Source organism: Scyliorhinus torazame, chromosome 12 (genome assembly GCF_047496885.1).
Source record: "Scyliorhinus torazame isolate Kashiwa2021f chromosome 12, sScyTor2.1, whole genome shotgun sequence".
Lineage (NCBI taxonomy): Eukaryota > Metazoa > Chordata > Chondrichthyes > Carcharhiniformes > Scyliorhinidae > Scyliorhinus > Scyliorhinus torazame.
The window spans coordinates 214,077,762-214,102,484 of NC_092718.1; positions in this window are offsets into that span (position 1 = coordinate 214,077,762).

A 24,723-nucleotide genomic window follows, 5' to 3' on the forward strand; every position below is an offset into this window, starting at 1 on the left:
TTGGACTGTGGGAGGAAACCGGAGCACCCGGAGGAAACCCACGCACACACGGGGAGGATGTGCAGACTCCGCACAGACAGTGACCCAAGCCGGGAATCGAACCTGGGACCCTGGAGCTGTGAAGCAACAGTGCTAACCACCGTGCTACCGTGCTGATGGGATTTGAATCACAGATTCACCGAGATGCTCCGGTTAGCGAGGTTAGCAAGCGCAAAATTGAACAGAAGCGCCAGTCGCGAGGCTATAGATGGGAGAGGTCAGGTCAAAGTTCAGGGTGTGACCTCTGGTCAGAACCAGTACGATACCGGAGGGTTAAGGGGGGCAGGTTTTGGATGTGTTGGTAGAGGCCGAGAGGGGGGGTGAAGCAGGAGGAGCCCCAGGGGGGTCAACATTAGTTTAAATCCATTCCCCATCCTGTCTGGTCGCCTGCGATTCAATTTGGCTTCTGTAATTCAGGAGGTTTCGGGTTCAGACCCCACACCCATAAATTAATTTTAAAAAATGCATTTATTGCCCCCGAACCGGTCGCTCATTTCAACAGGCAGTCAAGAGTTAACCTCACTGCTCCCATGAGTCATTCAAATAAAGGACATTAGCAAAGCAGATGGGCGGATAGCTTTGCAGGGGAACCTTATATTCCTGATTGGATTAATTGAATTTAAACTCCACCAGCTGCCGTGGTGGGATTTGATCTCGTGTCCCCAGGGCATTAGACTGGGCCTCTGGGATTAGCAGCCCAGTGACAGGACCCCTGTACCATCGCTCCCCCCCCCCCCCCAACTGCTCTTGCAGGTTAAGCGTGCTCAGGTGGGCAACAGCTGCTGCGTCGGTTGGACACTGGCCAAATCTGCATCAGGTTTAACGCTGGAGGTTTTATTCCGCGAGGTGAGCTGCAGAACACCAGGTGTCACTGTCGGCCCAGTCGTCAGTGTGAGCTCCTCTTTGGTTTTAAGGAAGCACCGCAAGGTGGCGGAGAGCCTGTGGCCTGCCGTTTCCCCTCCTTTATTTAACCCTTTCCTGCACTTCGTTTAGAAACAAGTGTTTTGTTTTTTTGACGCCAAAGGTTTTGTTAAAACAAATTTTCTATGAGGTGATTCTCCGCGGTTGTACAGCTGGACCTTGCCAAGCTCTTAACGAAGGACACAGGCTGTCACTCGTCACTTCAGACACCAGATAATCTGCAGCTGTGCAGGCCGCTGTAAACCTGGTGCCCTGGGTCATATAGGTGACCCCCTGGGGCACACCCCCCCCCCCACCCCCCCAGGTGCCTTCTGACCCCCAGCCGAACCATCAGCTATATGGGCACTCCAGCACAACCTGTCCCATCTTTTCGGCCCCGATCAGTGTGTGTGTGGGGGGGGGGGGGGTGTATTGTTTAAGCGCGGCTGCAGCTTGTCAGCCCTGCGAGTGTCCATCACGGACCCGGCGAGTCCCGCGCCGTTTTTCGTGGGTTTTGATGGCGTTCCCCGGTGCTAGCCCCTCACCGGAACCAGAATCCGTGCAGGCGTGGCACCGGGTTTTCTGACGAGAACGTCCAACGGATTCTCCGTTGGCGTCAACACTTAGGGTGGAATTCTTCTTAGCCCCACGCCAAAATCGGGATTGGTGATCGGGCGGAGAAACGGAGTGGGGGGTGGACAGGGGTTGGGCTGTGGGGTCAGGGTGGGCGGGTTAGGGTTCCAGTACGGCCGACGCCGTGTTTTCTGGCGCGACCGGTGCTGTTCATCAGCCCTGCGCGCGCGCGCGGCCCGGGATCCGGCGATTCTCCAGCCGTTTTCTGCGCGATCCGCAGATGGTTCACGCGGTGCCGGTGCCAGCTCCTCACCGGAACCGAAATCGGTGAGAGGTTCACGCCCATTTTGCCGTCGTGATACATCCGCGGATGCTCTGTTGGCAGCGGCACGTAGCTGCTGGAATGGAGAATCTGGTGATTTGTGTCCCTCTTATCTCCACTCCCTCCAATGCCTACCAATCCCGGAGAGCCTTAGCCATATGGATACTGCAGAGGGACCTTGCAGTAAATGTCCACAGATCCATGAAGGTAGCAAAGGTTAACAAAGGCGTACGGGAGACCTTCATTGTCCACGTCCTTGTGGAATGCGCCTTTGCAAAGCAGGACTGGAGAGAGATGAGATGATTCCTGTCGAGGTTCATCCCGAGCAGCTCTGTGCCGAAGGACCCTGTGCTCCATGGGCTGCTCCCAGGGACGCACACCCCGAGACAAACACCAACTGCTGCTGGAGGATCCCCAATTTGGAGAAAGACACTCTTTGGTCTGTCCGAAACATGTTGGTCCTCCAGGGCAAGGTGTTGTCCCCCGTTGAGTATTGCAGACTGGCACATTCCAAAGTCCATGACCACGTGCTGAGGGAGGCACTACAGCTTGGGGCAGCCGACAAACCTTGCTGTGCACACTCGCCCATGGCCAGATCCAGAGGCCCTAGACCCCAGGCCTCTGTCGGGAAACATTAGGGAGGCCGTGCTCAGCTGTCCTCCACTCATCCACACACTTACCCCTTTGGCTGCGAGAGAATCCTCAATGGTGAAGCCTTGCTCTTTGGTGTTTGTTTGTTGCCAATTGCCTCTCTGCTGCTGACGTTCCCAGAGTACAGGTCCACTGTTCTGACGTCAAAGTTTCCTGGACATGCGGTGCACTAATCATCCTCTTGGACAGGCATCTGTGCCTTCAAGGAGGCACTTGAAAGTTGAGGAGTGTGAAGTGCTTTCACAGCTAACAATGCTTGTTCCCCTTTTGAAATAGCCTTCAGCTGTGAAAGGGGGTGAAATTGACTTTCAGGAGGGAAGCTGAGGGTTGGTAGGACAGACAGGCTGCAGCTGTGGTTGGCCCTGTTATGGGTCTCCACAATATTTAAAGATGATTTAAGATTATGACCATAAGACATAGCAGCAGAATTAGGCAATTGGGTCCATTGAGTCTGCTTGCCTTTCAATCATGGCTGATATGTTCCCATTCTCCTGCCTTCTCCCCATAACCCCTGATCCCCTTACTAATCAAGAACCTATTTGTCTCTGTCTTAAAGACACTCAGCGATTTGGCCTCCACAGCCTTCTGCGGCAAAGAGTTCCACAAATTCACCACCCTCTGGCTGAAGAAATTCCTCCTCATCTCAGTTTTAAAGGATCGTCCCTTCAGTCTGAGGCTATGCCCTTTGGTTCTAGTTTTTCCTACAAGCAGAAACATCCTCTCCACGCCCACTCTATCTAGATCTCTCAGTAACCTGTAAGTTTCATAAGATCCCCCCCCCCCCTCCTCCTTGTAAACTCCAACCAGTACCGACCCAGAGTCCTCAGCCGTTCCTCATACGATAAGCTCTTCATAGCAGGGATCATTCTTGTAGACCTCCTCTGGACCCTTTCCAAGGTCAGCACATCCTTGAGGGCCTCACAGACGCAAAGCCCCTCACCCCCGGCCCAGGGGCCACCCCCGATCTGGACCACTTCAGCCCCCCGACCAAGCCCAACCCACCTAAGGGCACTCTCCCCCCCCCCCCCCCCCCCCCCCCCAGCACTGGGGTAGCAACTCCGGTGCCCTTGAGTAGCCTTCGCGCCAGCTTGTAGCCTTCGCGCCAGCTTCGCGTTTTTGAAAAGGAATGCTAAACGACGCCCACGTGATTTCCCGCCGGCAACTCGGGTAATTCTCAGGGAGGCCGCTGCATTCGGCTTCAATCTCGTTGACGCGATTGAGATGAATGCAAATTGGAGTTAATGATATTCTCGCCATTTGTGGACAAGTTCCGGAACTCGCCATCGGGAGCGGGCCAGCTGAAAAATTGCAAAATGGTTCCCGCCTGCCGTGAATTTCGTTTCTTTGTCCTCTCCCGCTATTCGGCCAGTGTTCCCTCGATCCGGGACGGGCGTAAAGTGGTCGCTGAATCGCACCCATGGAATATAACAGCAGGGAAGTGACACTCAAATTGCACGAGTTAGACCACAGCTGGTGGACTGTGTACAGTTCTGGTCATCCAATTACAGGAAGGATGTTTTCTTTGGAACCGAGGAGGCTGGGGGAAGATTTGATTGGATGGGCAACAAATGCTGGCCTTACTGGATGTCCCTATCCCATTAGAGAATTTTTTTTAATGCATAAAAGTAGATGGTACCTGGTGAGAGCGGAAAGGAAGAACCTATTGCCCCCAGCCAAGAATTTCCAAACCAGAAGTTAAATAATTGATGGCAGGGTTAGAGAGGAGAGTTGAGGAGAAATGGTTTCGTGCAGAGGTTGGTGGGGGTCTGGAACCCATTCCTGAGACAGAAACATTTAAAAAAAAATTTGGAAATCACTTACAGAAGCTACAAATGCGGGGAAGTGGCTGAATAACTCTTCTCCGGTTAACACTGACACAATGGCCTGCTCCTGTGCTTGAACTCCTGTCTGTTAAATGTTAACCTCCATCTATTGTGTAGTGATCTGTACATCTGTACATACATCTGCACATACACCAGGGAATGCAGACAGATGTAGCATCACTAGAGGGAATCAGAGAGACGGTATAAAGGGTCCAGCCCAAGGTAGGATCTGCCTCTTTCAGAAGCACAGGCCTAGTGAGCAGCAGCAGCAAACAGAGACAGCTCAGCATAGGCAGGCTGACCTTAGCTTCACTGGTCATACCTCTTGACTGTATTATATCTAATTAAGCTCTGGAAACAGAACAAACTTACTGAATAAAGTATTTGTGTTAACTGGAAGTCTACAATCTTTATTCAGACTTAGAGAATAACATACGATACCAGGAGTGATTTCAGAAAGCTAGCTAGACACCAGCAAGAGAAGAAAAACTTAAATCGGATATTCGACTGTGGAAGACTTTGCAGCAAATGGATCCTCGACCACTAACTGATTCGATGGAACTTGTTGGAACTCCATGGCAGTTGAGAAAAGAGCATACAGGAAACTCAGAGTGCGCATGGGCAATCGAGTCCTACGGATGACGTCACGAACGTCATGACGTCAGAGGACCAGGACCACACCCACTTGAAAGGGAAATGCACAAAAATGAATAAAAAGAAATTTAAAGCTGCGAAACCCAATTTTCTTGCCTCAAAAGACAGAACAATGCCCGAACTTACACCAGTAGTTGAAAATAACTTTCACATAGAGGGAATGGAAAAGAAGAAGGGAGCAGCAGCAGCCCAGGGGAGGGGGGGAGGGGGGGGGGGGGAGGGGGGGGGAGGGGGGGGGGGAGGAACCAGAAGGACTCTCAGGGTTGTTAATATATATGTATAATATGTATAGGTCGTTGCTATAAATAATTGTATGTTGGACTGTTAAATCATATTTTTGGAGAGTGTTTATCTGAGACAAGGCAGTTGCCATTTAGTTTTAGTTTTCGTTTTTGTTATATATTATTTATTCTTTGTTTATAAAACAGGTCATTGTTATTTATACTGTTATATTATTGTGTAAAGGATACACAATGTACTGTGATGGTTGACCAAAAATTTTCAATAAAATATTTAAAAAAAAAAGAAAATAACTTTCACAACACCCTGGAACAAGCATTTAGCACCGCCCTAGAAGATGATATGGTCCTTGTAGACTACGACTCAGACGAAGATTTCATCTTGGGAGATGGCTACCCCAGTACCAAATCCGAACCGCAACTAGAGGTGTTGTACCGTGAAGACCCCGACGATGAGTTCTTCGGATTGGGGAATCTGCAGCCCAGCATATATGACATCCCGACCCGTGAGTGCAGGATCATGCTGCGGCCTGACGCCAAGAAACAGAGAGTGGTTCTCGCGCCACGAAGGGACCCAGCCTCCACACAAGAAGATGATTTGTTCATTGAACATGAAGAGAACGATCACAACTCCAAAACAAAAAACAATGATTTGTCCAACGAACAATACACACAATATTGCCCAGACATGGCTGAGTTATTCGGAGATCCTGATCACAGCATCAGCAACACGGTTGAAAAGCTCAATACGACTCTTCTCATGGTCGATGAATCCAATACCATGGTGCCATGGGAGATTGTCGATACATGGGATGACAGCAATACCCAAGATGAAGACGACGCCACACAGAGAGCACAGAACGACTCCGTTGAGAGAGCACAGATCGACTCTGCAGTGAGAACGCTGCACGACTCCACAAAGAGAGCGATGACAAACTCCACAGAGAGAGGATGAAGGACTCCACAAATAGAGTGACATAAGCCTCCACAGGCAGCTCGGTGACAGACTCAAAAATGGAAGCAAGCAAACACTCCACAGCAAACACCATGCATGTACAAGACCATGAAGATCTATCAAGCTTGTTTGAGCCACCAGAAGAAGACACTGAAGTCTACCCACTGTATGTGAGACAAGTGACGAAGAAATCACAATTCCCATACAGGATGTGGAGGATCACAGTGAGAATGACATTTCTCAGCTAATCTGCACAGAAGCACTCAATAATCAGAGGACGGCCACCCATGAGTCCAGAGAGACCACGTCAATAGAAATCCTGAAGATTTTGACTCCAGAAAAGGAGCACAAAGAGATCACAGATGATTCAAATGAACCTGAAATGATTCCTAAAGAGGAGCACGAAGAACTCAATGATGATTCAAGTGAACCAGAAATGACTCTAGAAGAGGAGTACCAAGTAAGCAAAGAAGAGGAATCGAATTCACCACAAATGACTGATGTCACCAACATCAATGCAGCATCAGATCATTCTCACAATTCTCAAGAAGATACGCTCAATGTAGCAGAGACAGCAAAGGACACTGACACCAATAACTGTGACAATGACTCAAATAATCCACATGGCACACTCATTGAGCTCAACAAGAGCAACAAAAACCACAAGAAGCACAGCAGAAACAAGAACAACAACGAAAACAACATGCAGCGCAACAAGAACGACAAAAGCAACAAGAAGCATCCCAGAAACAACAAGCACGACAAGTAAAAGAACAAGAATAAAAGCAAAAACAACGAAAACAGAATCAACAAGCGCGACAAAAACAAGAACGACAACGAAAACAACGAAGACAGAAACGACAGAAACAACAACAATGAAACAATGACCTGTACAACATGGGACAACTCTGCACGTGAAGGACAATGCCACAGCACACTGCGAAACAATGACAAGACTACAAACATGCCATGGCATGATAAAGAATCTCACGAATTCACATCTGCTCCAGAACAAACAAGCAAAACAGCTGTCACGAACGATGACATACAGAAGCAATACCGCAAACACAGGAAAAAGCCGAGGTCAGACAACGGCGCGACACAGAATCGCTACCCGCAATCAAATGGAGCAGGGGAAAAAGGTGTCCACATCATTAAACGACTCATCAGCAAAGCAGCCAAGTCACGTTCCGACATCAACCTCGCTCTGTTATTGTACCGAGCAACCCCATTGAGCTCAAGACTGTCGCCAGCGCAAATGCTCTTCGGCAGAGACATCCGGACAACCCCACCGGCAAAGCAATTCCGAGACCCCGGCAACGCACCGGTTCTCGATGACATGCGGCCACTATGCTCCAAACAAAAACTATACTACGATCAACATGCGATCCCACTCAAGCCACTGACAATAGGTGACACCATCAGAATCAGAGACCCAGAAGGCGGATCGTCTGAGTCAGCCACGGTGATCAGGCAGGAGGCACCGCGGTCCTACATTGTCAAATCGTCTGCGGGAGTACTTTTTCGCCACAACCGCCGGGATCTATTAGAGATTCGACCTACAACACCAGTATTTCCCACACTGGACTTGACCGAGTCCATTTGTCCACAGGACGTTCCTCGCCACACATCGCCAGACAGCACTCTTGATGACATCAAACCATCATCCCTACTACCACCGTTAAGACGCTCCAGCAGCAGCCGTAAGGCACCCGACCGGCTAGATTTGTGACGACACTTCAACACACGCACAAGACGATTATGGACATTTCTCACGATGGACTCACAACACAGTCAATTGTTTCTGTGTTACTTTTATCATTTTCACAGTGTGCAGATTTGCATATTCTCACCACTTGTTATGTAGTTTTCTTGAGGCCAGTCTAGAAAACATGTCCGATAAAAGGGGGGGATGTAGTGATCTGTACATTTGTACATACATCTGCACATACACCAGGGACTGCAGACAGATGTAACAGCCACAGCATCACTAGAGGGCATCAGAGACGGGTATAAAGGGTCCAGCCCAAGGTAGGGTCCGCCTCTTTCAGAAGCACAGGGCTAGTGAGCAGCAGCAGCAAACAGAGACAGCTCAGCATAGGAAGCTTACCTTAGCTTCACTGGTCATACCTTTTGACTGTATTGTTTCTAGTTAAGCTCTGGAAACAGAACAAACCCATTGAATAAAGTATTTGTGTTAACTGGAAGTCTACAATCTTTATTCAGACTTAGAGAATAACATATATTGTGTCCTGTCTGGGTGTGTATGTGGACCCAGAGGCAGAGTTGGCTGCGTCCCACACAGCCGGGTGCTGAAGGGTGTCTGCAGAATCACAGGATGGTCACAGCTCAGGAGGAGGCCCCTGGGCACATCTCGCCCATGCTGGCTCTCTGCAAGAGCAACTCAGCCAATCCCGCTCCCCCACCAGTTCCCCGCAGCTCGGCAAATCTTTTCTCTTCACCTTCTCTTCATGTGGTCGGGCAGGAAAAGTGGGCCTAGCTGGGGTGATCTTTCAGAAGGGTCGGTGTAGCTTCGATGGGCCAAATGGCCTCCTTCTTCACTGCAGGGATTCTGTGAAAACCTAATTATCGAATTCCTGTTTGAAAGCCTCGATTGAATCTCCCTCCACCACGCGCTCAGGCAGTACATTCCTGATCACACCCACTCATGTGTGAAAAGGTTTTTTTTCTCATGTCATGGTCCCTCCCCTTGCCAAGTACCTTAAAATGATGTCTTCTGATTCTTGATCCTTCGACCTATGGGATCAGTTTCTCTCCATCCACTCCATTCAACGCTCTAATGAGTCTGAGAATGTCTGTCAAGCCTCCTCTCGACCTTCTCTTACCATTCTCGTAAATCTCTCCTGCACTCTCTCTCTAATGCCTCCACGCCCTTCCTAGATCCTTGAAATTAAAATAATTTCTCATCTGTGCACTGACTACTTAACAGAGCTTCAGCGTCACTATTGACAGGACAGGTCTATCAGTGTTACAGCTTAACTCACACCTCAGCAGGTCAACGGAATTGCATTCAGTAAATCTGAAAAATAATTGTTGTAAGAGCTCAATAGGTTCACGCACGTCCCTCAGCTGAAGGCATCTTGCTACCACTATTATTGTTAAGAAAGAGTTAATGTTCCCCAGTGCTTAAATCAGAATTGGAACTTTAATTGTTCAATAGACCACACTGATTGTTGATACACCACACGTATTTGGGGAAGGTAATACCCTTAAATCACTGAAAAGAGTAGCACTTCCTCGTAAAATCGCCTGACGGAATCACTTTATTATCACGGATGTTGTATCCAGTGACACACCTTGGCTGGATTCTCCGATCCTGAGGCTAAGTGCCGGCACTAACGGAGAATCCGAGGTGAACCACGATGGGAAAATCGGCACGAGTCCCTTACCAATTCTGGTACCAGTGAGGGGCTAGCACCGGTGCCACGTGTAACACCTACGCGCGGATCGTGCGGAGAAAGGCTGGAGAATCGGCGGGTCCCGGGCTGCGCATGCGCGGGGCTGACAAGTTGCAGCCGCGCGCCACTACGCCCCCACCTGTCGTGTTGGGAAACATGGCGTTGGCCGTGCTGGACCGCATACCCGCCCAACCCGACCCCACAGCCCCCCCCCCTGGCCACCCCCCACCACTCCCCCCCCCCCCTCCCCCCCAGCCCCAGCAGAAGCCCTCCCGGCCAGCGGCACGGATCACGGCCGAACGTGGCGGCCCTGGACACTGTCTGCAGCCGGCACGCCAGGTTCCCGACCTCTGGGACCGCTTGTGGCCCGCGCTGTCGGGAACTCGGCCCATCGGGGGCGGAGCATCGTGGCTGGGGCAGCTGATGAGGGGCCAACGGCGTTGAGATTGCGCGCGGTGCGCGTCCCAATGATGCCGATTTGGAGAGGGCGGAGCATCACAAACTGGCGTCAAACTGGCACCTTCTGTGATTCCGGCGTCGGAAGCCATTCTCCGTCCGATCGCCAATCCCAATTTTGGCGTCAGGCTACAGAGAATCCCACATCGATAAAGAAAGTCCATATGAAACTTGGCATGGAAAACGACAAGGTCAAGATATGGAAAAACTGTGGACTTACAATTTATACCGTCTGGACACAATTGTATTCCATTAATGAATCCTAATTTTTCTTTTTTTAAATAAATTTAGAGTACCCAATTCATTTTTTTCCAATTAAGGGGCAATTTAGCGTGGCCGATCCACCTAGCCTGCACATCTTTGGGTTGTGGGGGTGAAATCCACGCAAACACGGGGAGAATGTGCAAACTCCACACGGACAGTGACCCAGAGCCGGGATCGAACCTGGGACCTCGACGCCGTGAGGCAGCAGGGCTAACCCACTGCGCCACTGTGCTGCCAATCCTAATTTTTCTTGTAAAGAAATTAAGAAAGTGCTGTTAGCATCAGAGAGCAGGAGTCTAGAAGATAAAATATTGATTGTGTTAAAGTTGTATCAGCAATTTGCGCATCCATCTTCCCAAAGATTCAAAATTTGCTCAGGGATGCGGGTATAAGAGATGAAAAATATACCAAATTTATAAGTGATAGATGTGATAAATGTAAGAAATATTGACGAATACCATTGTGACCCAGAGTGAGTATGCCCTGAGTGAGAGATTTTAATAAAGTTGTGGTTATGGATCTCAAGGTGTGGAATAAAGAAAAGAACATTTTCATTTTACACTTTGTAGACTTGGCAATTAGGCTTAGTCAATCGCCGATTATACATAGTGGGATGAATGTAGAAATTGTTATACATTATATTTTATGTCTGTTGTGGTAATGAATTTAAAAGCCTGGGTTAAGGCATATATTTTTTGCAGTAATATTAGAAAAGAATCTAGGATAAGGTATCAGACTGTGTGTCTGCTAACGCTGTAATGAAAAAGTCATAAAAGATGAGGTCATGATTGATTCTAACCAATTATCTGTTTACAGATAATGGGCTAATGGGATATTGTTATGATGACTGGAGATTATCTGCAGAGTAGTTAATTTGAGGGGTTGTACTTTGTCCTAAGCAGGTCATGTGACATGTCAGTGGGATACAGATGGTGTAATACATGGGATGAGCCATGTCTGCCTGTAGTTTTGCAGTTTGCTTTAGGATTTGAATCTGACAAGACGGAAGGATTTTAAGTTGAACAGCAATTTTGCCAAATACTGCCAGGTTGAGCCAAAGGATCTGAAAGGGTCTCTCTCCCTCCCTCTGTCTCTCTCATCTCTGCACAACTAAGCAAGTAACTTTATAAGTTGCATTTGAACTGCATTGGGTTGCTTAATTGGAGTTAGTAGCAGGTACAGATAGTAAGTTTCAGTTTTTCCTTGTGTTTAAGAACAGTTTAACTGATAATTGTATTTTTTTTTTGATATTAAAGTGGCTAATTCTGTGTTTAAATTAAATGTTATTTTCATATAAAACATATCGATCAGAGTCATCACTCCTGGGATAGAGTATTCGTTCCTCACAGTTTAAAAATTTTTTAAACATTCAAAGAACAAAGAACAAAGAAATGTACAGCACAGGAACAGGCCCTTCGGCCCTCCAAGCCCGTGCCGACCATACTGCCCGACTAAACTACAATCTTCTACACTTCCTGGGTCCGTATCCTTCTATTCCCATCCTATTCATATATTTGTCAAGATGCCCCTTAAATGTCCCTATCGTCCCTGCCTCCACTACCTCCTCCGGTAGTGAGTTCCAGGCACCCACTACCCTCTGCGTAAAAAACTTGCCTCGTACATCTACTCTAAACTTTGCCCCTCTCACCTTAAACCTATGCCCCCTAGTAATTGACCCCTCTACCCTGGGGAAAAGCCTCTGACTATCCACTCTGTCTATGCCCCTCATAATTTTGTATACCTCTATCAGGTCGCCCCTCAACCTCCTTCGTTCCAGTGAGAACAAACCGAGTTTATTCAATCGCTCCTCATAGCTTATGCCCTCCATACCAGGCAACATTCTGGTAAATCTCTTCTGCACCCTCTCTAAAGCCTCCACATCCTTCTGGTAGTGTGGCGACCAGAATTGAACACTATACTCCAAGTGTGGCCTAACTAAGGTTCTATACAGCTGCAACATGACTTGCCAATTCTTATACTCAATGCCCCGGCCAATGAAGGCAAGCATGCCGTATGCCTTCTTGACTACCTTCTCCACCTGTGTAGCCCCTTTCAGTGATCTGTGGACCTGTACTCCTAGATCTCTTTGACTTTCAATACTCTTGAAGGTTCTACCATTCACTGTTTGGGGTTTTCGTCCGGGATCCTAAAGCAGTAAAGAAAAGAAACTAATTGTGGAACAGATAATGGAAATAATGGATAGGGACCGGACTAGGACCATTGGCAAAGTTTGCCACTAATAATGGGGGGGAGGGGAATGGCATCATGGTGGAGCAGTGGTTAGCACTGCTGCCTCACAGCGCCGAGGACCCAGGTTTGATCCCGGCCCCGGGTCACTGTCCATGTGGAGTTTGCACATTCTCCCCGTGTCTGCGTGTGTCACCCCCACAACCCTAAAGATGGCAGCACGGTAGCACAGTGGTTAGCACAGTTGCTTCACAGCTCCTGGGTGCCAGTTTTGATTCCCGGCTGGGTCACTGTCTGTGCGGAGTCTGCATGTTCTCCCCGTGTCTGCGTGGGTTTCCTCCGGGTGCTCTGGTTTCCTCCCACAGTCTAAAGATGTGCAGGTTAGGTGGATTGGCCATGATAAATTGCCCTTCGTGTCCAAAAAGGTTAGGTGGAGTTACGGGGATAGGGTGGAGGTGTGGGCTTAAATAGGGTGCTCTTTCCAAGGGCTGGTGCAGATTCGATGGGCCGAATGGCCTCCATCCGCACTGTAAATTATATGATTCTATGTGCAGGGTAGGTGGATGAGCCACGCTAAATTGCCCCTTAATTGGAAAAAAAACTCTAAATTTATTAAAAGAAAGATAATGGAGGGAATTTGCTAATGATGAATTTGGGGATATGTGTGAGAACAGGAACATAATAGTTACGAATACAGCTGCAGAAAGCCGGGGAGTGCAAGAGAAATCATGCTGCGATAGATTAAATGCTTCATGAAATTTTGGCAGGTAGGTCAAGTTGTAAGTTAACTTCGGCTTCAGCATGGGCCATCCATGCAAAGAATTCATTACAGATGGTTGGGGGTTATAAACAATATCAATTGATTTTTTGGTAGAAATCCTCAAATTCCGTCAGTCATGAATGATCATCCTCCCGTTTGGGAGGGGACTACGATTAGCTCTACCTTTCCTGCGCATTTGAATGTACTTCCCTTGGGCAGAAGAGCATTCCTTAAAGCAGAAATCTTTTCAGAAAGCTTGGATCACCAAGATGTAAGGGTAGATTCACCAAGGGCAGTAAAGGTTATTTTGAAGATCGTCTTGGCTCTGTTAGCCACTAATCCTTGGGCATGCAAGTCCATAGATATTAAAGCTGCTTTCTTACAGGGACATCAGCTTCAAAGATAAATCTTTCTTTGTCCTTCAAAAGAGGCGGCAAACACAGAAAGGGTACTCTGGAAGTTAAATAAATATGGATACTGCGCAGCACGGTGGTGCTGTGTTTAGCACTGCTGCCTCACGGCGCTGAGGACCCGGGTTCGATTCCGGCCCCGGGTCATTGTCCGAGTGGAGTTTGCACATTATCCCCCTTTCGACATGAGTCCCACCACCACAACCCAAAGATGTGCAGGGTAGATGGATTGGCCGCGCTAAACCGTGAGGTCGGTTCTGTTAAAGTTGGGCTGTCTTCAGTGGAAAGTGGACCCTGCGATGCTTGATTGGCATCACGGAGGGAAACCTCCGGCATCTTCATGATGCACGTCGATGATTTTTTTGTAGGGTGAAAATACGGTTATTAACGGGCCTAGAACGGAGTTCAAGACTGGAAGTCAGGTCTCTGGTGCATTCAAATGCACTGGATTAAGGGCAGCACAGTGGCGCAGTGGTTAGCACAGCTGCCTCACGGCACCAAGGTCCCAGGTTCAATCCTGGCGTCGGGTCACTGTCCGTGTGGAGTTTGCACATTCTCCCTGTGTTTGCGTGGGTTTCGTCCCCACAACCCAAAGATGTGCTGGGTGGGTGGATTGGCCATGCTAAATTGCCCCTTAATTGGAAAAAATGAATTGGGTACTCTAAATTTACATTAAAAAAGAATGCATTGGATTAGAAATCGGGCAGAATGGTTCTCTCGTCACACAGCAGCCTGACTTGGAGAATATTAACCCCATGGCAGTTACTCAGGGTAGGGCCTCGCGAAAGGATACAGCAGCTTCTGAAACAGAGAGAGAAGAATTCCAAAGTTTAATTGGGCAGCTGAATTGGTGAGGTGGACAAATACGGCCGGATGCCAGTTTTGACATTTTAGAACGAAGCACTAAAATGAACAATCCCAAAGTAGAAGAAATTGTTCAGGCAAACAAGACATTGGCAAAATTAAAATTGGAAGGGGCAACACGGTGGCGCAGTGGTTAGCATTGCTGCCTACGGCGCTGGGGACCAGGGTTTGATCCCGGCCCTTCCGGGAGGGGAAGGTGTCCGAGGACTACAAGGAGCTGATAGACTGGGATGGCGCCCCGACGGGAGACATTAAACGGAAGTGGGAGGAGGAGCCGGGGAGGGGAGGCGGAGGCCGGGACATGGGAGGAGGCCCTGTGAAGCGTGAATGTGTCCTCGTCGTGTGCAAGACTCAGTCTATTCAGTTTAAAGTAGTCCACAGGGCACATATGCTGGTGGTGAGGATGAGTAGGTTCTTTGAGGGAGTGGAGGACAGATGTGGGTGGTGAGCTGTGAGTCCCGCGTATCATGTCCACATGTTTTGGGCATGCCCGAAACTGAAGGGGTTCTGGCAGAGATTTGCGGACGTAATGTCTGAGGTATTGGGGTTGAAGGTGGCCCAGAGTCCAGAGGTAGCAATATTTGAGGTGGCGGGAAACCAATGGGTCCGGGGGGGCGAGATTCCGATGTCTTGGCCTTTGCCTCCCTGATAGTCACGAGACGGATTTTGCTTGGGTGGAGGGACTCGGAGCTGGGCGACACGGGAGCAGAGCGGTTAGCGCAGTGGTTAGCATTGCTGCCTCACGGCACCGAGGTCCCAGATTTGATCCCGGCTCTGGGACACTGTCTGTGTGGAGTTTGCACATTCTCCCCATGTCTGCGTGAGTTTCGCCCCCGCAACCCAAAGATGTGCAGGGTAGGTGGATTGGCCGCGCTAAATTGCCCCTTAATTGGAAAAAATGAATTGTGTACTCTAAGTTTATTATTTTTTAAAGCACAGTGGTTAGCACTGTTGCTTCACAGCACCAGGGTCCCGGGTTCGATTCCCGGCTTGGGTCACTGTCTGTGCGGAGGCTGCGCGTTCTCCCCGTGTCTGCGTGGGTTTCCTCCGGGTGCTCCGGTTTCCTCCCATGAGTCCCGAAAGACGTGCTTGTTAGGTGAATTGGACATTCTGAATTCTCCCTCTGTGTACCCGAACAGGCGCCGGAGTGTGGCGACTAGGGGCTTTTCACAGTAACTTCACTGCAGTGTTAATGTAAGCCTACTTGTGACAATCAAGATAGTGACCTGGTGGAATTCCTGAGGTTGGAGAGGACTAAATTCGTCCTGAGGGGGTCGGTCGATGGGTTCGCTCGGAGGTGGAAACCGTCCATCGACTTCTTTCAGGATCATTGAGTGTCAGCAGAGGGGGAGGGGGTGGTTAAGGGGGTTAAAAAGAGGGAAGGCAGGACAGGAGGAGGGGGGTAAGGCGAGGGGGGAGTGGTTGTTGGTTATTTATTATGTTGTACAATTTCATTTCTGCTTTTATTTGTTCTGTTTGTTCTTTGTTTATACTAATGCCTAAATAAAATATTTTTTAAAAATCTGTCTATCTCAGCCTTGAACATATCAAACAGCCCAGCAGCCCCTATGGTAAAAAATTCCACAGATTCACTGCCCTCTGAGAGAAGAAATTCCTTCTCATCTCTGTCTGAAATGGGCGACTCCCCACTCTGAGATTATGCTTTCTGGTCCTAGGCTCCCCCAGAAGAGGAAACATCCTCTCAGCATCGACCCTGTCAAACCCCCTGAGACTCCTGTATGTCTCAATAAGGTCACCTTTTATTCTAAACTCCAATGAGTACAGGTCTGGTCTACTCAACCTCTCCTCATAAGAAAGTCCCTCCTTACCCAGGATCAACCGAGTGAACCGTCTCTGAGCTGCCTCCAAACGCCAGTATATCTTTCCTTAGATAAGGGGTCCAAAACTGTTCACAAAACCTGTCTAACATTAATGAAAGACAGGCTCACACTTTGACACTGTGCTTCACAACTTCAAAACATCCCAAAGCTCCTTACTGCAGTATCAGCCTTGCAGTGAACAACTAAGAACACAAGATATAGGAGAAGGAGTCAGCCACATATGAGCCCTCATGTCTGCTCCAGCATTCAATACGATCATAGAATCAGAGAATTTCTACAGTGCAGAAGGAGGCCATTCAGCCCATCGAGTCTGCACTGATCCTCTGAAAGAGCACTGTACCCAGACCCAGTCCCCGCCCTATCCCTGGAACCTCACCTCACCTGCGCGTTTTTGGACACTAAGGGGCAATTTAGCACGGCCAATCCACCAAATCTGCACATCTTTGGACTGTGGGAGGAAACAGGAGCCCCCGGAGGAAGCCCACGCAGACACGGGGAGAACGCGCAAACTCCACACAGACAACCACCCAAGGCCGGAATTGAACCCGGGTCCCCAGCGCTGTGAGGCAACAGTGTTAACCACTGTACCACGTGCCACCCCAGATCATGGCTGACCTTTGACATCAACTCCATTCTCCCATGATTCCCTTAGAGTCCAGAAATCTTGGATTTACTCATCAACTGACATGTCAGCCCTGTGAGAGGTAGAGAATTCCAAAGATTCACACCCACCCAAGTGACGAACTTTCTCCTCCCCTCAGTCCGAAATGTCCGACACCTTATCCTAAGACTGTGGCCCTGGTTCTAAGTTCTCCAGCCAGGGGGAGCTTCTCAAGGCCTCTGTGGATTTTATGCACTTCAATGAGAGCATCTCTCTTTATCTTAAACTCCATTGAATATGGACCCCTTCTGTGCAATTCGCCGCATAGGGCCCATTTCTCATCCCAGAAATCAGTCTAGTGAACCTTCATTGCACCATCGGGCAGCACGGTAGCATTGTGGTTAGCACAATTGCTTCACAGCTCCAGGGTCCCAGGTTCGGTTTCCGGCTTGGGTCACTGTCTGTGTGGAGTCTGCACGTTCTCCCCGTGCGTGGGTGGGTTTCCTCCGGGTGCTCCGGTTTCCTCCCACAGTCCAAAGATGTGCAGGTTAGGTGGATTGGCCGTGCTAAATTGCCCTTAGTGTCCAAAATTGCCCTTAGTGTTGGGTGGGGTTACTGGGTTATGGGGATAGGGTGGAGGTGTGGACCTTGGGTAGGGTGCTCTTTCCAAGAGTCGGTGCAGACTCGATGGGCCGAATGGCCTCCTTCTGCACTGTAAATTCTATGCTATGATCTGTATGGCCAATATAACCTTCTTTGGTACAGATACCAAAACTGAGGTGTGAAATTACAGAGCCAATTCTTCATTACTCTTATACTCTATCCCCTTTGTGACAAAGGCTAACATACCATTTGCTTTCCTCATTGCTTGTGGTACCTGCATGTAGTCACTGTTGTAATGTAGGAAATGCAGCAGCCAGTTTTCTACACAGCAAGATTCCACGAACAGCACTCTAACAAGAAGCAAACCGCCTGTTTTTTTATTGATGTTGATTGAGGGATAAATATTGACAGGGACACGGGGGAGAACACCTCCGCAGTTCTTCAAATAGTGCCCTGGGACTTTTTGCTTTCACTTGCGGAGTCAGACAAGGAAAGGTTTAAGCAACATTCTGTTTGATTGTCCACATGGCATCTCGAGAATGGGCAATGACTAATTTTTTAAAAGGGCAGGAAGAGTTGGGTGTTGAACAGTTTGGCCGCGAATTAAAGGAAGGAGTGTATGGAGGAACCTTGAAGAACGGGATATGATCGGACGGTGGGTGGAGAGAGAAAGAGAGAGGACGGATTCTCAGGTTAGGGGAGAACAATTGGTAGCATCAAGTCCTTCAAACCGTTGATGGGAAAGACCAGAGATCTATTGGGACTTTAATTTGGAATGACAGATGTTGATAATGAATTAATAAAATGGACAGAGATTAGAAGAGATGTGAGCTAAATGGCCCAGTGCTCTCCAAATGGATTCTGAGTTCTTGATGAGAGACTCACATATTGACTTTAGGAGCTGGTTTCAAACATCCCATGGGAGATCGATGAGTGAAGGAATGCTGATTCAGAACTGATGACAGATACAACTTACAGGCGATATTTGAGGAGATAAATGATTGGAAAATGGCTCGAAAATACATTGACCAAATCAGCACTTAATCAGAAAAGAGAGCAGCTGGCAGAGAAATGATCTGAGGTTGAACAATGTGGAATCGAGTGAGCAGATTAAGTTGTTTACTGAGTGAGACTTAAATAACAATGGAGTCAAATAAAGGATTATAATTAATTGTCGAAGGGGTGTTTAAAACATGAAGGAGTTTCTGTGCAATCTGGAAATCGAGCTTGCGATAAGACGCAGAATGCAATAGAGTATGAGTTAATCAGCGAGTGTAAATTAGACCTTGAACAGTGAAGTGAGGCTGGAGGTGACTGTTGCTAAGCATAGGGAGGCTAAATATTGGTTGGACAGAATAATGGCTAATGCTGACGTTCTTAAACTGCACAGAAAGAGGGAGGTGATGGTCCAGGAGCTTCAAGGAAGGCCGCTATTGTCTGAGAAAGGTGTTGTATTTATGTTGTGCCTTTCATGACCTCAGGACATTCCAAAGCAGCCAATGAAGTGTTGTCTCACTTGTAATGTACGATATGTGGCAAATCATTTGCATACATCAACATCCTGTAAATGTTCCCTTCTTCTCAGCTGCTCCCTGGGGATTGGGGATCACTTGCTTCCATTCCGGTTCGCTGGGTTCTGAGGTGATAGTGAGTCCAATATGCCATCTACAGACTCTAGAACCTGTGGGTCAGGTGGTGCTGGGGAGTTGGGGTAGTCGGGTTGTTTGGAGGTCTTTGTGCTCCCTCCGAGCCTCAGCTTTCCCGCTGCAAGTTCCTTTTTTCTTTAAGGGGCAATTTAGCGTGGCCAACCCACCTACCCTGCACATCTTTGGGTTGTGGGGGTGAGACCCACGCAGACACGGGGAGACTGTGCAAACTCCACACGGACAGTGACCCGGGGCCGGGATCGAACCCGGGTCCTCGGCGCCATGAGGCAGCAGTGCTAACCACTGCGCAACCACCGTGCCACCCCACCTCTGCAGGTTCCTGACAAAGTCCCTCGATGTGTTGGCGCTTTCCCCGAATGAACCTTCTCTATTTTGGTCGGTCATAAGCCAAGGTCTCCCATTGGGAATGTTTGACCTCTGCTTGGATACTTTGAGGACATTTCCATTGTCCTCAAATAATAAAAGGATATTTGTGATAAAGATTACAAACCCGGTGGCTTTACTTAATCAGGATCAAACCAAAGACATTGGATATTTAAATAACTTCAGTTTGACTGTGTTGCGGCCTGGGTGAAGCGGGGCTGGAATTGACCGTGCACTAGCCCAGCGTATCATCGCAAAGGGCAATATGTGTATGGCAACATCCTCACCTCCAAGTCATATACTGTCCTGTCTGGGAAGTATATTGTATTATCCTGCATTACTGCTGTGTCAAAATCCTGGAGTTCCTAGGTCAACAGAGCGGTAGGAGTATGTTGACCACACTGACTGCAGCAGTTCCAGGAAAACAACTTGCATTTATAAAGCAGCCCTAAAATAGCCAGTCATCAGAAGGCGCTTCACAGAAGTGCAAGAAAATCAAATCTTAAAAAAAAAATTTGGAGTATCCAATTCTTTTTTTTCAATGAAGGGGCAATTTAGCGTGGCCAATCCACCTATCCTGCACATCTTTCTGGGTTGTGTGGGTGAGACGGCAGTTTTTCGGCACGAAAGTCCGCAGCTTTAACGACGGCATGGGGACATAGTCCTAGAAACAGAGAATCCAGCCCAATAACTTCAGTCTTTGTAATATTGAGTTGGGGCTAAGTTGCTGCGAATCTAGTATTGGGTGCCAGGCGCGCAGTGTGACAAATCAGAGAGGGTTGGAGGGGTTGAGCAAAGTGATGAAGAAGTAGCGAGTGTCCCAAGTGAACATGTTGGACCTAACATTGTGCTTGTGGTTTCAAATTCAACTTAGGACTGGCAATAAAAGCCTGCACCCGAGATTGAATTGTAAAGAAAGGTAGCTCAGTGCCACACTGGGAAGCACATTTGAAAGATGAATACATCGGGGTTAGTCGTGTAACTATTTAAAACTCTCCGCCACTAGAGGCCGTGCAAACAGCATGAGAGGTTATTGCCCTCTGGAGTGTTTATGGGGTAAAGGATTAATTTGTGCACTGTTGCAGATGGAACAGATGGCAAGGATTGTCCTAAATTGATCTGTTATTTCAGTATAAATAAAATTCGCTGAGTAACACAAAACAGTGGCAGATGCAACTTTTCCGAGTTGCAGCTTTGCACATTATTCTTTACACGGTAACTTCAGGGGCTTTTAAAAAAATAAATTTCGAGTACCCAATTAATTTTTTCCAATTAAGGGGCAATTTAGCGTGTTCAATCCACCTACTTTGCACATCTTTGGGTTGTGGGGGGCGAAACCCACGCAAACACGGGGAGAATGTGCAAACTCCACACGGACAGTGACCCAGAGCCGGGACCGAACCTGGGACCTCGGCGCCGTGAGACTGCAGTGCTCCCACTGTGCCACCGTGCTGCCCACTTCAGGGGCTTTTCACAGTAACTTCACTGAAGCCTACATTGTGACAATAAGTGATTATTATTATTATTCATAAGACCACAAGATCAGGTTCGTCCCATTTGAGTGCACGCTTCCAAAATGCCAAGTGTGCCATCTGCCCATTTCAGCACCCGCTATTTCTTAATCATGCATGGCCCAAGGGACAGTCCAACTATTGTCCTTAAACTCATTCTTCTAATAACAAAGGCTAAAATTCATCAGCTATAACGGAACGAAAAGCTTCCTGCTGATCTCAAAGTAGCCATTTTCCTGAGTAACTATTAACAGTTACTCTTGAGACCGCAGGCACTTATCGGGAACTTGGAACAAACACAATAGTGTCTGACGTACTTTAACTGTACAGGAAGATTTTTCAAAACACACACGGCCTTGTACTGTTGCACTGTTGCTCTATCTCTGTCCACCCTATCTCTGCAACCTCCTCCAGCTTCACAACCCTCTGAGATCTCTGTGCTCCTCCAATACCGGTCTCTTGTGCAATCTCCAAATGAATCGCTCCACCATTGGCAGGCATGCCTTGGGCTGCGGAAGAACCAGACTCTCAAATCTCCTCCCTGAACCTCTCTACCTCAGTCTCCTCTGTCTGTCTCCACCTCCCTATCTGGCTCTTTGTTAAACATTCCTGAGAAGCATCTTTGCATACTTAATGAAGTTAAAGGCACTATATAAAATCAAGCTCTTGTTGTATTCTTTGAATTAAGGTTTGGACTTATATTGTGCCTTGTATCACTTCTTACAGCGACTCTCATCCAATTAATTATTTTGAAGTGTAGCGATTTCATCATCCAGCAGCCATTTGGGGCTAAGGGATGCCCAATTGCTCTGTTTTTTGCAATGCTGATGTCTGAAAGATTTGCATTTGTATAGCACCAGCCACAACAGCAAAATGGCCCAAAGAACTTCACAGCCAATGAAGTATGTTGCAAATAATAATAATAATAATCGCTTATTGTCACAAGTAGGCTTCAATGAAATTACTGTTAAAAGCCCCTAGTCGCCACATTCTGGTGCCTGTTCGGGGAGGCCGATACGGGAATTGAACCCGCGCTGCTGCCTTGTTCTGCATTTACAAGCCAGCTGTTTAGCCCATTGTGCTAAACCAGCCCCAGGTTACACAGCACTGTTGAAATGAGGCATAAATTCTGGCCTGCGAACATGGGAGAGTCTGTCCTCCTTAAATGGTGGCATTGGATCATCAGTGATCAAACTTATCCATTGATATCGACATTGCCCGGTAACTCCGGTGGCGGCCATGGAGTGAGTGGTCGCACGTTTGGTAGCTCCCGCTCATAGTGGAATTTTTGAGCCTTTCCCTGTCTGAGGGGGTGAGGTTTTGGATGGAAAGAGGTGTAGAGTGCCAGGAGAAGGTGTAACTCCTCTGGTGTGGCTGGTGGATGGATCCACAAACTAGGAGTGGGTCGAGAAGATGGGAGCTAATGGATCCGGAGAGTCTTTGACGTGCGCCACTAGTTAAAACGGCGGAGGGCAAAGAGCCTGTTCTGCCCGCCCAGTGGTCAATGGAGCAGCTGGTGGGCCTTTTAAATGATCAGTCAGCAGAGGGGGGAGGATCTGGAGGACCTGGCCAAGGTGGTGGAGTTGCTCAAAGCGGGAATTGAGAGAGTTGAACAGAGGCTGGAGCCCCAGGGCTGGGCGACCCAGAAAGTGGAGGAGGTGCTGGGGGCGCACGAGGAACAGCTCGCCTCATTGGTGGCCGAGGTGGGGGTGATGTGGGAGACCCACAAGAGGAGAAGGTGGATGACCTGGAGAACGGCTCCAGGAGGCAAAACCTGAGAATCGTGGGGATGCCCGAAGGCATCAAAGGAGCGGAGGCCGGGGCACATATGTGGCCAAGGTGCTGGAGAAGCTGATGGGAGAGGGGGTCTTCAACCCGCCCCTGGGGGTCGACCGAGCACACAGGGTGTGGTGTGGAGGCCACAGGCGGGCAAGCTGCCGAGGGTGATGGTGCCCGCTTCTTGGACAAAGAGAAGGTTCTTTGGTGGGCGAGGCAGACGGTTCTGCTGAATAAGTGTGTGGCGTCGAGGTGGGGACCATTGTGGCTGAATCGCGGCGGGGAGGTGTGTGATGATTAGTGGGAAGCTGGAGGGGATGCAGGTGGTCTATGAGGGTGGTGCGAAAGCTCCCTGACCTGGACTCTCAACGGTTAATCATGTGGGGGTGGGGATTTCAACACGGTCATTGAGCCAAGCTTGGACCGGTCAAGCCTGAAGTCAGCGAAGGTGTCGGCGGTGGCGAAGGAGCTGAAGGGGTTTATGGAGTGGATGGGGGCATGCGAGCAGGTGAGGTCTGCCACTCGAGAGCTAAACAACACGGGGGGAGGTCACGGCCACCACGCTGTGGGAGGCACTCAAGGCGGTGGTTCGGGGGGGGGGGGAGTGCATTTCGATTCGGGCACTTAGGGGGAAGGCGGAACAGGCAGAGATGGCAAGGCTGGTTGAAGAGATTCGGAGAGTGGACAGGAGGTACTCGGAGGCCCCGGAGGCAGAGGCTCCAGATGGAGTTCGGATTGGTGTCCACGGGGAAGGCAGTGGGGCAGTTGCGGAGGGCCACAGGGGCAATATACGAGTCTGGGGAGAATGCAAGCAGGATGTTGGCCCACCAGTTGAGGAAGCAGGAGGAAGCGAGAGAGATTGATAGTGAAGGATGGAAGGGGAAGGGTGGTGCTGGAACTGGTGGGGGTGAATGGGATGGTTGAGGAATTTTGCCGGAAGTTGTATGAATTGGAGCCCCCCGGCCGTCGGGGGGGGGGGATGCGGAACTGGTGCAGGGATTGGGGGCTCCTATTAGGTTGAGGGAGGTGATGGAAAGTATGGTGGTGGTGCAGGCATCCAGACCTGGATATTTTATTAAAAGTATTGGGGGGACCTGGGACCGTTGCTGGTGAGGGTAGGGAGAGGGAGGAACTCCCCCTACACTATCCATCTCCCTGACACTGAAAAGGGATAAGGATCTGGAGCAGTGTGGATCGTACTGTTCGATATCGTTATTGAATGTGGACACTACATTGTTGGCGAAGGTGTTGGCTTCGTGAATTGAGGACTGTGTCCCGGGGTTTGTGAAAGGGAGACAGTTGTTGGCAAATGTGAGGAGGCTGCTTAATGTGGTTATGATGCTTTTAGAGGGGCGGAAATTGGAGGTGGCAGTGGCGATGGACGCGGTGAAGGCTTTCGCCCGAGCGGAGTGGGGCTAACTGTCGGCGGTTTGGCTTTGTGACTGGGTCTGGTCACGGTCGCCGGTTACAGGTGAGCTCGGGGTATTTCGGGCTGCACAGTGGGACGAGGCAGGGGGTGTCCACTCTCCCCGTTGCTGTGTGCCTTGGTTATACAGCCATTGTACAGCCATTACACAGGCAACAGTGCTTACAGTGTCAAGGGGTTGGAAAGGGATTGTGGAGGGGGGGGGGGTGGTTAAGCACAGGGTTTTGTTATACACGGACGACCTGTTGTATACTCCGGACCCACTGGGTGGCACTGGGGGCATTATGGGGATTTTGGAGGGGAGGGGGGATTACAGTTTTGTGTGGGGGTGGTGGTGGTGGTGGTGGGGGGGGGGGGGGGGGGGGGAGGGGGTGGGGGGGTGGGGGGGGGGAGGCAAGTCTGAGCACTCGCTCCTTTTC